At 36.9% G+C, this 13,772-nt stretch overlaps 1 pseudogene; it reads right to left on the bottom strand.

The window, feature by feature from the left end:
* Positions 1–13,772, bottom strand: part of LOC122807559 — a 176,832-nt pseudogene that overhangs the window by 116,687 nt on the left and 46,373 nt on the right.

Below are 13,772 nucleotides of genomic sequence, written 5' to 3'. Positions count from 1 at the left end.
CAACCTGACGCATAAGGCAAAAGCAGCAGCAATTGAGAACAAATAAAAATATTTAGCATCATAAACAGAAACAAGTAAACTGAAATACTGCATATAAATATAACATGGTGTAAAGAGTTCATACTATAAATCAATGACATTGGAAAAGACAGTAGACTCTGACATAAACTGTGCTAGCTGACATCTCTGAAAAAGGTACATTTGTGTTCTTGGGAAACGTGCTTCTTCAGCTTTGTTTTAAACTGTAAGGGGTTACCTAATGAACTTACTTCATTGGCAGTTTGCTCCATGAGGCATAACATCTGTAGGATTTCTCACAGAGAATTAGAGAAAGGGGTTCTATTTAATATGATGGCTCTACAGTTTCTATTACCACTGGAGAAATGATATCAGTTGTCTATGAGTAGTGGACAGACTCTGTCTTTAAGCAGCTTAAGGCTAGCATTATTAAGCAGGAAGCTTACTCTGGACAAGACAGGTAACCATGTAACGCTTTGATAGAAGTTCAGCAATTTCCAGTGTCAGGTCAGATGCTGAATCCTCTTAGAAGTTTGTTTTCTGTGGTTTGTAGTACTGTTGTATTTGAACATAAAATATTGGGGCAATAACTGACAATGAATATTCACTTCTTGAAATCAGTAATTAAACAGCTATGGTCCTCCTAGTTTCAGATGTAGTAGATGTGAGATAGTATGCTACCTTACGCTGCTGTAATACCTTATCACTAGTAAGTTAAATATGATTATGAAAGAAAAGGGAAACATCCAGTATAATATCAAGGTATTACTTTTTAGCAAATGGAAGTATGAAGACTGATAGGTCAACAATTGTTAGTACAGAAGTATTGAATAGTCTTCCAACTGTACCAAATAGGATAACAGCAGCTGAATTGAAAGAATATCAAAGCTAAGTGGAGAGAGGACTTGTGAATGGAAGTCAACACCATGCCATAAGCATATATGGTAATGCTTAAGTGTGGTAAATTCCAGGATAGGTTGCTTACATACAGTGAGAAAAGTAATGGTCAAAGAATAGAACCCTGAGGAACCCCAGATGTTAGTGGTTTCAGAGAAATAATATAAATCAGCAATTTTAAAAGTCTGGTTAGTTAAGTAGTTCTTGACTTATGCTGTCACTTCTTGAGAAAATCCACAGTAAGCTAATATACTTACTATATTATACAACAACCCCCCCATTAATATTCAAAAACCGTGCACGCTGATTGGTCAGCGTGCACGTTGTAAATCAGAGTTATAGTAATGGAAAAAGGTCCGGTCGCCCGGACTTTTTCCATTACTATAACTCTTTTTTTTTTTTTACAGCAACGGAGAATGCAAGATCTCCGTTGCTTCACACTGTCTCACTATGTTCAACTTTAACATAGCGAGACAGCATTAAAAAAAGCAACTGAGATTCTCCGTTGCTTTTTTTAATGCTGTCTCGCTATGTTAAACTCGTTTAACATAGCGAGACAGTTTGTAAAAAGCAACAGAGATCTTGCTTTCTCCGTTGCTTTTTACAAACTGTTTCGCTATGTTAAATGGGTTTAACATAGCGAGACAGCTTTAAAAAAAGCAACGGCTCCATTGCTTTTTTTAAAGCTGTCTCACTATGTTAAACCCATTTAACATAGTGAAACAGTTTCTTTTTACAAACTGTTTCGCTATGTTAAATGGGTTTAACATAGCAAAACAGCTTTAAAAAAAGCAACGGCTCCGTTGCTTTTTTTAAAGCTGTCTCGCTATGTTAAACCCATTTAACATAGCAAAACAGTTTGTAAAAAGCAACAGAGATCTTGCTTTCTCCGTTGCTTTTGCCCACAGCTCTGATGTACTGCATAGGCATACGCATGCGCAGTACATCCGAACTGCCGCAGAATACCAGACAACTGCGGAAGGGCAGCAAGCAGGCATTATACAATGCCATTATTTAAGAAAATTATTTTTTTTTTCTTAAATAATGTCATTGTATAATAGCAATATCCCACTTCTGGGTGTGGGTAATGTTGGATTTACCCATGGTTGGCTTTGTTTGGTCACTCGGGCTTCGCCCTCGTGACCAAATCACGCCAACCGTGGGTAAATCCAGCATTACCCACACCCAGGCGTGGGTTATTGCTATAATATTATGATTGACTATCTTAAAAAACAGAAGAATAGCTCCAGTTAATACATCTTTTTTCATACTGGGATAAAGTTTAAGGTTAGAGTGAAATTTTCTGTCTGGGTGCTATATTTTGGTCAGAAGCCATTTTGTTATTCAGATACATGTTTTAGTATGTACTCAGGTAGGGCTTCCCTACATATGCTTGGGGTTAAATTTCTCAAGTGATCATAGTCTGCAGAATAAAAGATGAATGGCATAACACAGAACATCTTTCAAATAGGAAATCATTGCAAGTGTAATTTCTAATTGTGTGTCAGCAATGATTGACTTCTTCAGGGAGATGTCTTCCTTTTTCAAGTTGGTGCAACCGTGAGTTGGTATATATAAGTTTGGTGGGTACAGGTGGCTTGTTGCCCTGCAAAAAGACTGAAAAGAGTTTTTCACCCTTTGGATTTTATGCATTTTTTTTCTTTTGAAGCACTGACTTTCAGGAAGTCAGCATTTCATTGTAGAACCCTTGAGTAAATAGGTTTTTCAAAGGCTTTTGCTAATGGGCCTAGATTATCAATTACTCTGTAGTCACTGACACAGCTGAGCTGAAGGGCCATGGCTATGGATATTATTAAAACACACTTAAAGCTGAATGTTTTTATTCTTGTGGTAAGAGATATGCTCAAACTGTGACTTAAAGGTTTTGATGGAAAAGCTGTAGCTTTGTTAAGAATTTTTGAATATAAGTAGTGGAAATGTGGATTTAATTTGTATTATAATACCTTAAGATGTACCTCTCCATTCTTGGAAGTAATTGGATAGTTCATCATTTCGATTTGGGTGACAGGTTGGGTGTAGTCTTTGTCTGTGTAAATATTTTTTTAGAACAGAGAGATTTTGTAGAACTTCAGAACTTTTTTGGGGGTTACCAAACTAGGCAGTTTGCGAATTTCTTAAGTTTCTTTAGCTGCATTAGTCAATATTTTGATGAAGTGTTTAGGTTTTGATAGACTTTTAGCTTCTCTGTATTGTGCAAGTCTCTTTTCCATTCTTTCCAAGCCTTGTTTCTTTTTCTAAAGTCTGACCTTAAGTTTGCAGAAATCCAAGGTAAATAATCACCTTTGACTGTTATTTTAGAAGAAACCAATAGTTTGTCTTGAATAGAGGCAAGTAAATACTAGTTCTGACCTTCCCCAAGATCTCTGTACCTAAGTATCTATCTTGATACAAACCTCTTTTGGTATTGTAACCACTTTCCTCTATCTATTCTGCTCAAGTTACCCTGGATGTTTAGGTCTACAGTTGTTTCCAGCATAATTGAATCTATTTTTGTACACCCAACAGATTTTTAGGTATATAGATCTTGCTAATTTTTTTGATGCATATTAGTTTAAAAGACTTATTATTATCTTTTACAGTTATAAGATTCACCTTAGAATATGCTCCATGGGGACTTTCTATACAAAAGTCAGACTACCACTCAACCACCCAATTGTAAATATATCAACAGTTTATATAAATGTGTCAAAAGTTACTAGAAATATATGGAATTTAGTATAGCATGATATTTGGGTGGCCACGATGGTGCAGCAGTTAGCATTGCCACCTCACAGCAAGAGGTTCGATTCTCGGCTGGGGTGCCTTCTGTATGGAGTCTGCATGTCCTCCATGTGGGTGCGTGGGTTTCCTCCATGTGCTCCGGTTTCCTCCCACATCCCAAAGACATGCAGTAGGTGGATTGGATACTCTAAATTGGCCCTAGGTGTGAGTGTGTGCGTGTGTGTGCCTTCTGTGGAAGGTTGGGCACCGGGCTGGCAACTCAACACCGTAAAACTCCACTGCCAATCATGAGCAGACAGATGATTCGCTGTGGTGACCCCTAACCAGGAAAAGCCAAAAGAAGAAGAAGCATAGCATGATATTCGATATCTCTATTCCCTGGGGATACCCCACTCAAGAATCTTACTACTTCTGCATCTCACTAGTGTTAAATATGTACATAATTCCTTAATAAGTATAAAATGCATTATTGAATATTTCTCTATTATACATTGACAGTTAAAAGAATCAATATGTCTTAAAAATAAGTACCATGCATTTCCATTCAGTTATGCTCTATATGCAATATATTCAATTCCTGCTCTTTATGTATTTGTTATATTGTACCAATTTGTATCTGTTTCCTGTATTACTAAGTTGATTTAATGGATAATATTTTCTTTGCATGCCTCTTTTCCCAGGTCATGGCTGAAAAGGGTCATTGTATCAGCCCACTGTTATAAAATAAAAATAAACAAATAAATAAATAAAACTGTAGAAGGTACGTAAAATGTAAGTGTGACCGGAGGACCTTGTAGAAGTCTGTACAGTAAGAAGACAGGCATTCATTTTGTAGAAAAGTTTTGAAGCTGTTACAAATGAGAAGCACATTATTTGCATAGATGGGAGCTTTACGGTTTTGAAAGACCATTAGTAAAGAATAGGGTAATGGTCTCTGAGGGCATCATATAAAACAGGGAGATGCTGTAGTGTGTTTGGAATGTTGATTAATATGCCAATGGATGAAGACTTTTGGGTATCGAGGTTTGATTTCATTAACAAGTTGTACAAAATTCCATCTACTTAGAACTGTCTTTTTAACATACCTCCAAGAGATGAGTTTAAGTAAAAAATTAACATCACCAGAAATGATTAGTTTGTCTTCTATAGTTATAGCTAGTATTTGCCATAAAAGTATTTCTTGTATGGATAGTGTTGTAGGGGGAAGCATATAAACAAGTAGCCAAAAAAACAAAACCTTATCAGTCCAGTTAAGGCCTATAATCTGAGTAGATGTTACTTCTACTGGTGAGTGTTGTAAGGAAATTGTCCTTTGAATTTACCATACATCACTGCACTGCCTACTCCTAGGCCTGTTGTTACTAAAAATAGCATTATTTGAGGAAAAATATGTACAATCCAAGAATTTTCGTTAAGTCAGTATTCTATAATTGCTATTATTTTAGGGTTGTGTTCATTTACCCAGGCTTTTAAATAAGGCTATTTATTATTTATTTATGATCAGCAAAAAGGGAATTATATTCTCTAACCAGATGTGTTAAGCACATTCTATTTGGGCCTAAATGTAAAATTTGCTAACCAAAACAACAACAACAACAAAATGAGTAGCATAAGCACAGCTCCCTGATTAATGCACTCTCCTTACACATACAAATCATAAATATCTATATTGTTAGATCTGGAATGAAAGAGAGTTTCTATACAGGTACCATACTGAAGCTTCGTGGATCAAAATTTCAAGTACCTTCAATCACAAAATTAGGTAATTTTAAAGCAGCTGCATTTTGCAGCAGCTGAATCCCCCCTTCTGGGGTCTGCATCCCTTACATTAATATAAACTACTTCTATATTCATTGTACCTTGCTGAAAAAGGACCACTTCCATGATTACTTGCATGTACAATTAGGGTCTTCATAATATCAAATGGTTCCCTGTTGGATAATGCATCAGACCAAGGCATGGGAGCCTTTGGAAACACAAGACGCACACATATAGATACTCCTTCATTAAGTCTTTCTGACAAGTGCTGAAACCTTGACATCCACATGACTCACAACTCAGACTATTTGGTTCCAGTATGTAGCATTTCTCTTGTTTTAGAAAGAAGGTGACACTCCACAACTATACACAATGTGCACTTTTAACTCTATCTTTATGACTACAGCTAGGGAACATGGGACTATTACATGCTATAGGAAACCCACTGAATTTTAATTCATCTATTTCAACTTATGTTTAATTCTGATACTGGTCAGTCTGCTGCAGCAGGTATAACACTGGCAGCTCTCTGTTTCCATCCAGCAGCATTCTTAATAGCGATATCATGGGAGGTAGACTGCAGTGGTTCAATGGATGGTTCACTGGTGGTTTCCGTATTTGATGCAATATTTGAGATACCAGTATAGTTGAAGACTTATTCAATAAAGACTTCAGTACAGTATCTGACATCTCCTTAATTCAGTAGTTTTAACAAATACCTGTGGTTTCATCCATTGAGTCGCATGTCATCTCCCTGTAACACACACAGTGTCTTGGATTTGGAAAATGAACAATCACCACTGCTTGTATCAGTCCAAAACTGTGATTCAGTGTGTCTCTCTGATCCTTTATTTCTTTAATAATGGCACATTCTTCAAACCTCTGCCACAGAAATGTTTCTCATTCAGCTGTCTTTGCTGCAGTGGGTCTACACTGGCATCATGCTTTCCAATACTGATAGTTTAACCACTGCAGAAGGCTTTGTTTTTAACTTTCTCCTCAGAGCCATAGCAAAGACAGGTTAAAGAGGTCAGCTGCTCTGCATGCAAGCTGATAGGAGGAAACAGCTGGTACTATAGAACTGGTGCTGATTGGTCCCTGCATGTCAGTGGTGGTTGGGTGACTAGATGTGAGTGCAGTGCTTGAAACCATTTAAGCAACTTTGATGTGAAGTTGAAATCTCTTAAATGATTTGCTTTGATTGTGTGTCTGTATTAGGAACTGTGGTAATGAACAAACATATTTTTTTACAGACTGCCATACTTTTTTTTTTGTCTGGTCTTCAACTTTGTTTGTGGGTCACCACCTTAGGAACTGCCGAAGGTACCAATTTGTCTCCTTCCCCCGTCAGTAACTGAGACAGAGAACACACTGTAGATTGTAATGGTATATTCTTAGGGTCTACTTTAGAACGATGAAAAATTAAAATATCGAGCGCTCACATGAGCGAAAAATCAGGAATTCGATATTTCGTTTTTTGGATTGCAGTACAGTGAAGATTGGAATATTTGCCCCTTTCTTCACTGTAGTGCGATCTCAGAGTAGGAATATATATTTAGCGGGGTAGCGATTTCGATTTTCTGATTTTTCGCTCATGTGAGCGCTCGATATTTTAATTTTTTGTTGTTGTAATATAGACCCTATTCTTATACTTCGGTTAGGCTAAGTATCATTCCATCTGGTTTTATGCTTCACATTTCTGTAAATTTCCTTCAGAATTTGAACTACATGCTCAGCTTGGCTTAATGACAATATTTAAGTCTAAGACCATATCTAAACTGTGGGGCTGAGTGAAAATAAATACCAGGGGCTCTTTACTTATTGTCTGTAGACTTGTGAATGCAAATTTAGGGTGGAAATTTGAGGGGGCATGTCTAATGATAACATGCTAAATTCTCAGGCTTTAGAAAAATTCTTGAACTTTTGATATCTAAACTATGGACCATTGTCCAACATGACTCGTTCTGGTTTACCATTCCTTGAAAATATTGATTTGAACACATTAATCACTGGCATTATTATAATTATTTTATAATTAAATAGAATTATTAATATAATTATTAATATAATTATTTAGAATTATATCTTCAAGCTGAATGTCTTTCGGGTATTTAGAGTAATAATCAACACTAAGTAGAAAACTAAGGTTATTGTATTGGAATAAGTCTACTTCCAGCTTTAACTATGACAATGCTGGAATTTCATGTCAAATGAATTCCTCTGTGTTTTTTTTTTTTATTCCTATACATGCAGCAAAGATTACTGTCTTGTACCATTTGTTCTAGTTGCACTGACATGTTGTGACTACACGTGATATCTCTGGCTTTCTCTTTACATTTCATCATTTTCAGGTATGACTTGTATACTTTTAGCAGCATCTTGATTTCTTAGCTGAGACAGGATGATGATTTTATCACCTTTAAACAAAAGTTCTTTTTATGCAGGCTAGTTTCACTGTAAATATGGCTTACAAGTGGATGTATTTCCTTCACACTGACAGCCCATCCTGACATTATAGCTCTATGTAACAGCTGCATTTCTGTATCATCTCTTACAGCTACTTTGTTACCTCAGTTTATCAGCTGTAACTGGTATGTGTGTCACAACTCACAGAACTTCTAAATCCTGTTCCAGAACAACTTCTTTGCTTTCACTTAGATAAACTACGTTCAGTTCATCAGCAATGCGTGTTGGCATTCCTGGTTTCTGTTGCATATCCACATTATACCTGAAAAATTAACAACATTTTTTGTAATCTTGCTGGTATGTTATCCAAAGATTTCTTGAAAATACTTTTTAATGGCTAGTGATTTGACTCACATTTAATATATTTTGCATCAACAACCATGACATTACTGATAATCAATAACTGTAGCAAGCATTCCTTTGTCTATCTGTGTGTATCTGGTACACTCATCTGTAAAATCTCTTGATACACAGGTGACAGGCCTGCGCTTCTGCAGTCACACTGACCTTAACCTTTATAGGTTTGCTTCTAATTGTACCTTAGATGGCAAGAAGTATTGTTGCAGTAGTTGGTAGCCACTTTAGTATTTTAAAGCTTCTACCATGATTCTCTGACCATTGCCATACTGTATCCTGCTCAAGCAGCTTTCTTAGAGGTACAATTATTTCTGACAACTATGGTATAAATTTGGACAGGAAGTGAAATACCAAAGGTAATCACAGTAATGAGAGATTATCTACAGGAATTTGTATTTTTGCTATGGCATGCTGTTTTTAAGGATCTGACTGTAACACATCAGCAGTACGTAGATGACCAATATACTTTAAAGATGTAACTCCATTCTGACACTTGGTCTTATTTAGTCACAAAACTTATAAAGTTAGCCTTGCCCAGCAGTTTCTACTCTTATGCTGTTGCTTTGTAGTAACTCAAATGATAGTAGTCACAACACATCCCAGTATCTCAAACACATTAACCACTGCACTTGGAAATACCTGTGTTCCTGATCAAATCCCTAAAGGTAGTCTCAAAAATCTGTCTCTGCCCCTGGGCATGTTAAATGTGCACATTTTAGAACATATCTAATCTGCTTTAATTTGTCATAATATTTGATTTTCAACCAATACTGAAAAAGACTTGGCACCGGTTATACAATCAGTGACAAATATTTTTTAAGTCTGTAGTGAGTTTTGTTCCTTCTCTACACCAAAAGTCTGACAAGTGTCATTGTAGAGGCACATATTGTCACTGCAGTGTAAAATATCAATGGACAGGCACAGACTTCGAGTCACCACAAAATTATAACAAACAAAGCTTTGTCATAACCATGCAGGCTTTCCCTGTGAGCAAAATGAACTGGATAGAGTGTAAGTGTTACTCTGGGACTGCGTTGTTATTTTTCTGGGTGTGGATTTGCACACTGAAACTTTTCAAGTGAGTTTTTTTTACTGTGAATGTAATGGTCTGTTTAAGAGGGTCTACTATTTTCTAAGAATGTGAAGATTGGATAAATTATGTCATATGGTTTTAAGTTTTATGGTTGCTGCATGTAAATATAAATGCTTTATTTGGTTGTAGTTTATTGTCCAGAGGAAGTTCTGTACTGTATGATCTGGTGGACAAAAGTACTAATGTTGTGTGTGTGTGTGTGTGTGTGTGTGTGTGTGTGTGTGTGTGTGTGTGTGTGTGTGTGTGTGTGTGTGTCTATATGTGTATATTCTAATATAAATTATCAAAAAATGCTGCATACAAAGTAATCATTTCTAAATAACTGAATACACCTCTTGAACTACCAAAGTGCAGAAAACACAAGTCATATTTTCTGAAAGGGGGAAAGTCCACCATCCTCCTCCTTCACGTAGGAGACTTTGTACCTCACATATCCATTACATAAATATACGGACTCCATCGCTGATCAGTTATGAGGAAAGGTGAGACACTCTGTAAAGGTGAACACAGTTGGTGAATTAACCGTGATCTTGTAATCTAAGCATTTAACAGCAAATATGCTAAGGAACAAGTGCATCAGGGAAATGAGACTTGGGGTGTTCCTCAGGGAAATGAGACTTGGGGTGTTCCTCATCAACCAAATATGTACTGATCAACTGTACAAAACTGGGGAAGGCTTTATGTCTCACCGAGTCTCAAGTAGTCGAATTTCAAATAGATGAAAAGAATGACCAAAGGTTCAACTTGATCAAGACATTATAAAAAGAGATACACCCCTAAACTACAAGTATTTAAATACAGTAATTTCAGAGTTGCACAATCACAGAAAAAATGTAAAAAGAACACCACACATAACATCAAAGCCAGCATTCAAACAGGGACCGTGCCTGCAGTGATGTTCTGCAGTAAACACCATTCATTAAGTTGAACTCTGGCGAGTAAAAATCAATAAGTTGAAACCTTGTCCCACTTAGGACTTGTCAGCTACTAGGGTTATACCTACAGAGATACTGACATATGCATATTGTTATGAAAAATGAAAGAAATAGGCACTCGTTGTAAAAAAAATATATATTAGAAGCTATTAAATGAAGGTCTATCTTTTTTAGCATATAAGACTCCTTGTCTGACTGTTTCTCAATGGAGACAATCAGAAGAGATGACCGCTCTCCATGATCATACTTAGAAAAACATCTCCAGGGAGGCAAGAACTTAGTAAGTTAGGATAGTAGCAAAATACATCATAGCCTTCCTGGAAGGGCTAACCAGTCTGAGGCTCACACAGACACTCAGTAAGGGAGGGATCAAGTACTCAAGCCAAGGAATGACAAGGTGGATTTGTCTACTCTGATAAGGCTTGTTGAGACGTACATAGTGTAAGTGGGGAGACAACTGGTACAAGTCTACCAGCAGTCAATCAATTTGCCAGGGTTGTTATGCTGTATCTTAAGTATTTCACAGCACAAACAATATGCTTTCTTTCATTACCATTTAAATATGACTTGCCAAGTAGAACAACAATGTACTACAAGAGTACAGGAAATAGTTAATGCATTTTAGATATGTAAAAATAGAAAATAAACAAATAATAACAACAGTAAAATAATAATCACTGTACTTATGCACATCTTTCTGTCACCTGCTACTTGCTAGTATTCCGAGATTCCCCCTCAAAATATACATTAAATTTGAAGTTGATTCACAAAACATAAAATAATTTGTTTCCTACTGGGGTGTCTGAAAAAATGTTAGCAAATAATAGCTCTGAAAATATAACAATCTACATGAGGTATACAAAACAAAGTATTGATTATTAAGCAATAGTCCAGAGCAGATATACAAATATATATAAAGTAAAGAAAGTAAACTAACTTTGGGTTTGCTGCAATGGGCTTGTCTTACTCCATTATTTAGTGGGAATGATTCAGATGTCAGAGACTATGACTATGCCTTATGGTTTATTGTGTATACCTTGAAAATATTATCTGACATGGAATAGTTGTAGGGCATGGAATATATAGATAGAAAATAATACAGTTTGCACTAGAATAAGATCAGTTAGATATAAAAAAAACAAATGCTAAAACATCAGAATAGTATGTGATATATAGATAGATAGATAGATAGATAGATAGATAGATAGATAGATAGATAGATAGATAAATAGATATAGATGAACAAATGAAACACGTGGGTACTGAATGAAATACTAAATCTTTTACAAGCTGTTAGACAAATGTTCAGTTTTCTTTCTAATAAGGTCTCACTGCCTAATTGTCTCCTATGGAGGCAAATGTAGGGAGGTTTTCTGTCTCTGCACAAGCCGGCAGAAAGATCTCCTGGCCAGTGGAGATGACTCAAAAATGTATTATGCCCTTCCAAGAAGGGTTATGCATTCTGACACTGATAGAGTTATTTGTGATGGGAAATAGTAAATTACTCAAGCAAAGGAAGCACATGATGGATTTATTCACATAGATCAGGCTTATAGAGAGGTGAATGTACATCTGACACAACTTCTGCAGCCTTAAGTCTATTTGATGGATATTTACTTCACATCTACTTAATTTCATGGCACAAAACAATATGTTTGTTGTCATCACCAGTCAATCATACAGTTAATAGCTTGCCAAGCACAAAAACAATGTACTATAGGATTATAGTAAACATTTAGAGTGGTATTCCGAGACATTCACTGTACTGTGGTACAGCATTAATTGTCCTGGATTCTATAGTAAAACGTGGTCTATAGCTACTTAGCCATGTATTAAGATTTCCAGTATACCGAGAAAAGGCCTGCAAAGGAAATAACTATGATTGTACTACAGAGCTGCATAGTAAATTAGTATCACTGCATTACAGTCACACTAGGGAAATGTACTAAAGGGGCTGCACTATTATACTTCTAGTGATCAGTGTTAAAAGAGAGGTAAAGAAGTGTTTAGAAGGCTACACATGTTCATGCATGCAGTGAAGCACCTCATTGCTTCAACTTGAGCACAGTGAGCAGAGCAAAGATGGCCAGCATAGCAAAGTGCCAAGTTATTTTATCATATAACTGGACAGGAAAGGGGAAGTTATAAAAGGGAATCACAGGCAGTGCACAACACACCAGAGTAACCATAAGGAAGAATAGGTATGGGGAGAAAGGCATTTGTTTGTGGGACAGGTGCTATTTTATGTATATGAAGTGGAAGGGTTGATGTGGAAGGTTATGATAAGTTAGTGCTGGAAGGTCAAAAGGAGTAGGGAAGGTAGCAGGAGGACACAAACATGAAGCACCAAAAAAGACAGACAGAGGCAGTATGGACATATAAGGTGGAGCAACAATGGAGAGGCACAGACATACAGATGATGGACAGCTGGTATTGGGCATGACACCTAAGGAAGGGAAACATTTAGTCAGGATAAGGGGAGTGTATAAGGGGTATGACAGCCCAGCCTAGGGGATAGCCCACCCAGACATGTGGTAGCCTGATGACTGGAGGTTGGCTGATTGACTACATCAGTCATACCATGAGGTGCTCCATGGTTTCCATGCAGGTGCCCAACTGCCAGTACATCTCAAGACACCAAAGGCCTCTGCACTTGATGTTGAGTGACTACTGGGGACCCCTTTGAAACAATCTCAGTAGAGGAGCTATCCCAAACCCTGGGCCCTTCAGATCACCCTACAGCAGGGTGACCTCCATCCCCCCTGCTGAGAGGGATACCTTGCAATTTTTGGTGACCAAGCACCAAACCCATAAGCTGCCACACACCAAGGTGCCCAGTGCTGTTTCTCCGCCCCTCTACAGCAAATGAACCTGTAGATGGACAAGAAAAAACAGAGAAAATAAAATTAGTACACATGTAGATGAACAAGAAAAAAAACAGAAAGATGAAAAGTAAAACACATTTATATGCATATATGTTACAAAAAAGAGGAACAATAATGCATTGCAGTAATATACATATAATCTAAATGCAACATCCAGAATAGATGTTCATCCCTTTCCTGTTTTTCTAAAGTTGTCTTGATTATTTTGTATTTCTCCTTGCTCCCATGTTAGGTCTCTGAGAAAACACTTATTTTCTTAATGTTGTTTGTGTGTCATTTCCAAGGTGTTGGAAATGCACAGTTTACTTTTTAACTATTTCCAGGTGATCCAGTGGGTGTATTTGACTGATGGCTGTGTAACCCAATTGTTAAACTTCTAGGGCTGTAAAAATCATCTGTATATGAGCAGATATATTTCCTGCTTTTTTCTTAAACTGTTTTATTTTTGTTGTACCTTGTGCCCTTATCAGGACTCTGAGGAAGCACTTATTTGCTTAAATTTGTTTGTGTGCTCTTCTGCCTCAGCTTTTGGGGTTATGAAGAGCATCCCTGTATGAGCGGAGTCAAGCTGAGCAGCTTGTAACACGTCATCTGAAGCAAAGACACAAAGATGCTCTTTCC

This window comes from Protopterus annectens, chromosome 7.part1 (genome assembly GCF_019279795.1).
Source record: "Protopterus annectens isolate FY-2018-M chromosome 7.part1, PAN1.0, whole genome shotgun sequence".
Taxonomy (NCBI): Eukaryota; Metazoa; Chordata; order Ceratodontiformes; family Protopteridae; genus Protopterus; species Protopterus annectens.
This window is presented reverse-complemented; position numbering and strand designations above follow the sequence as displayed.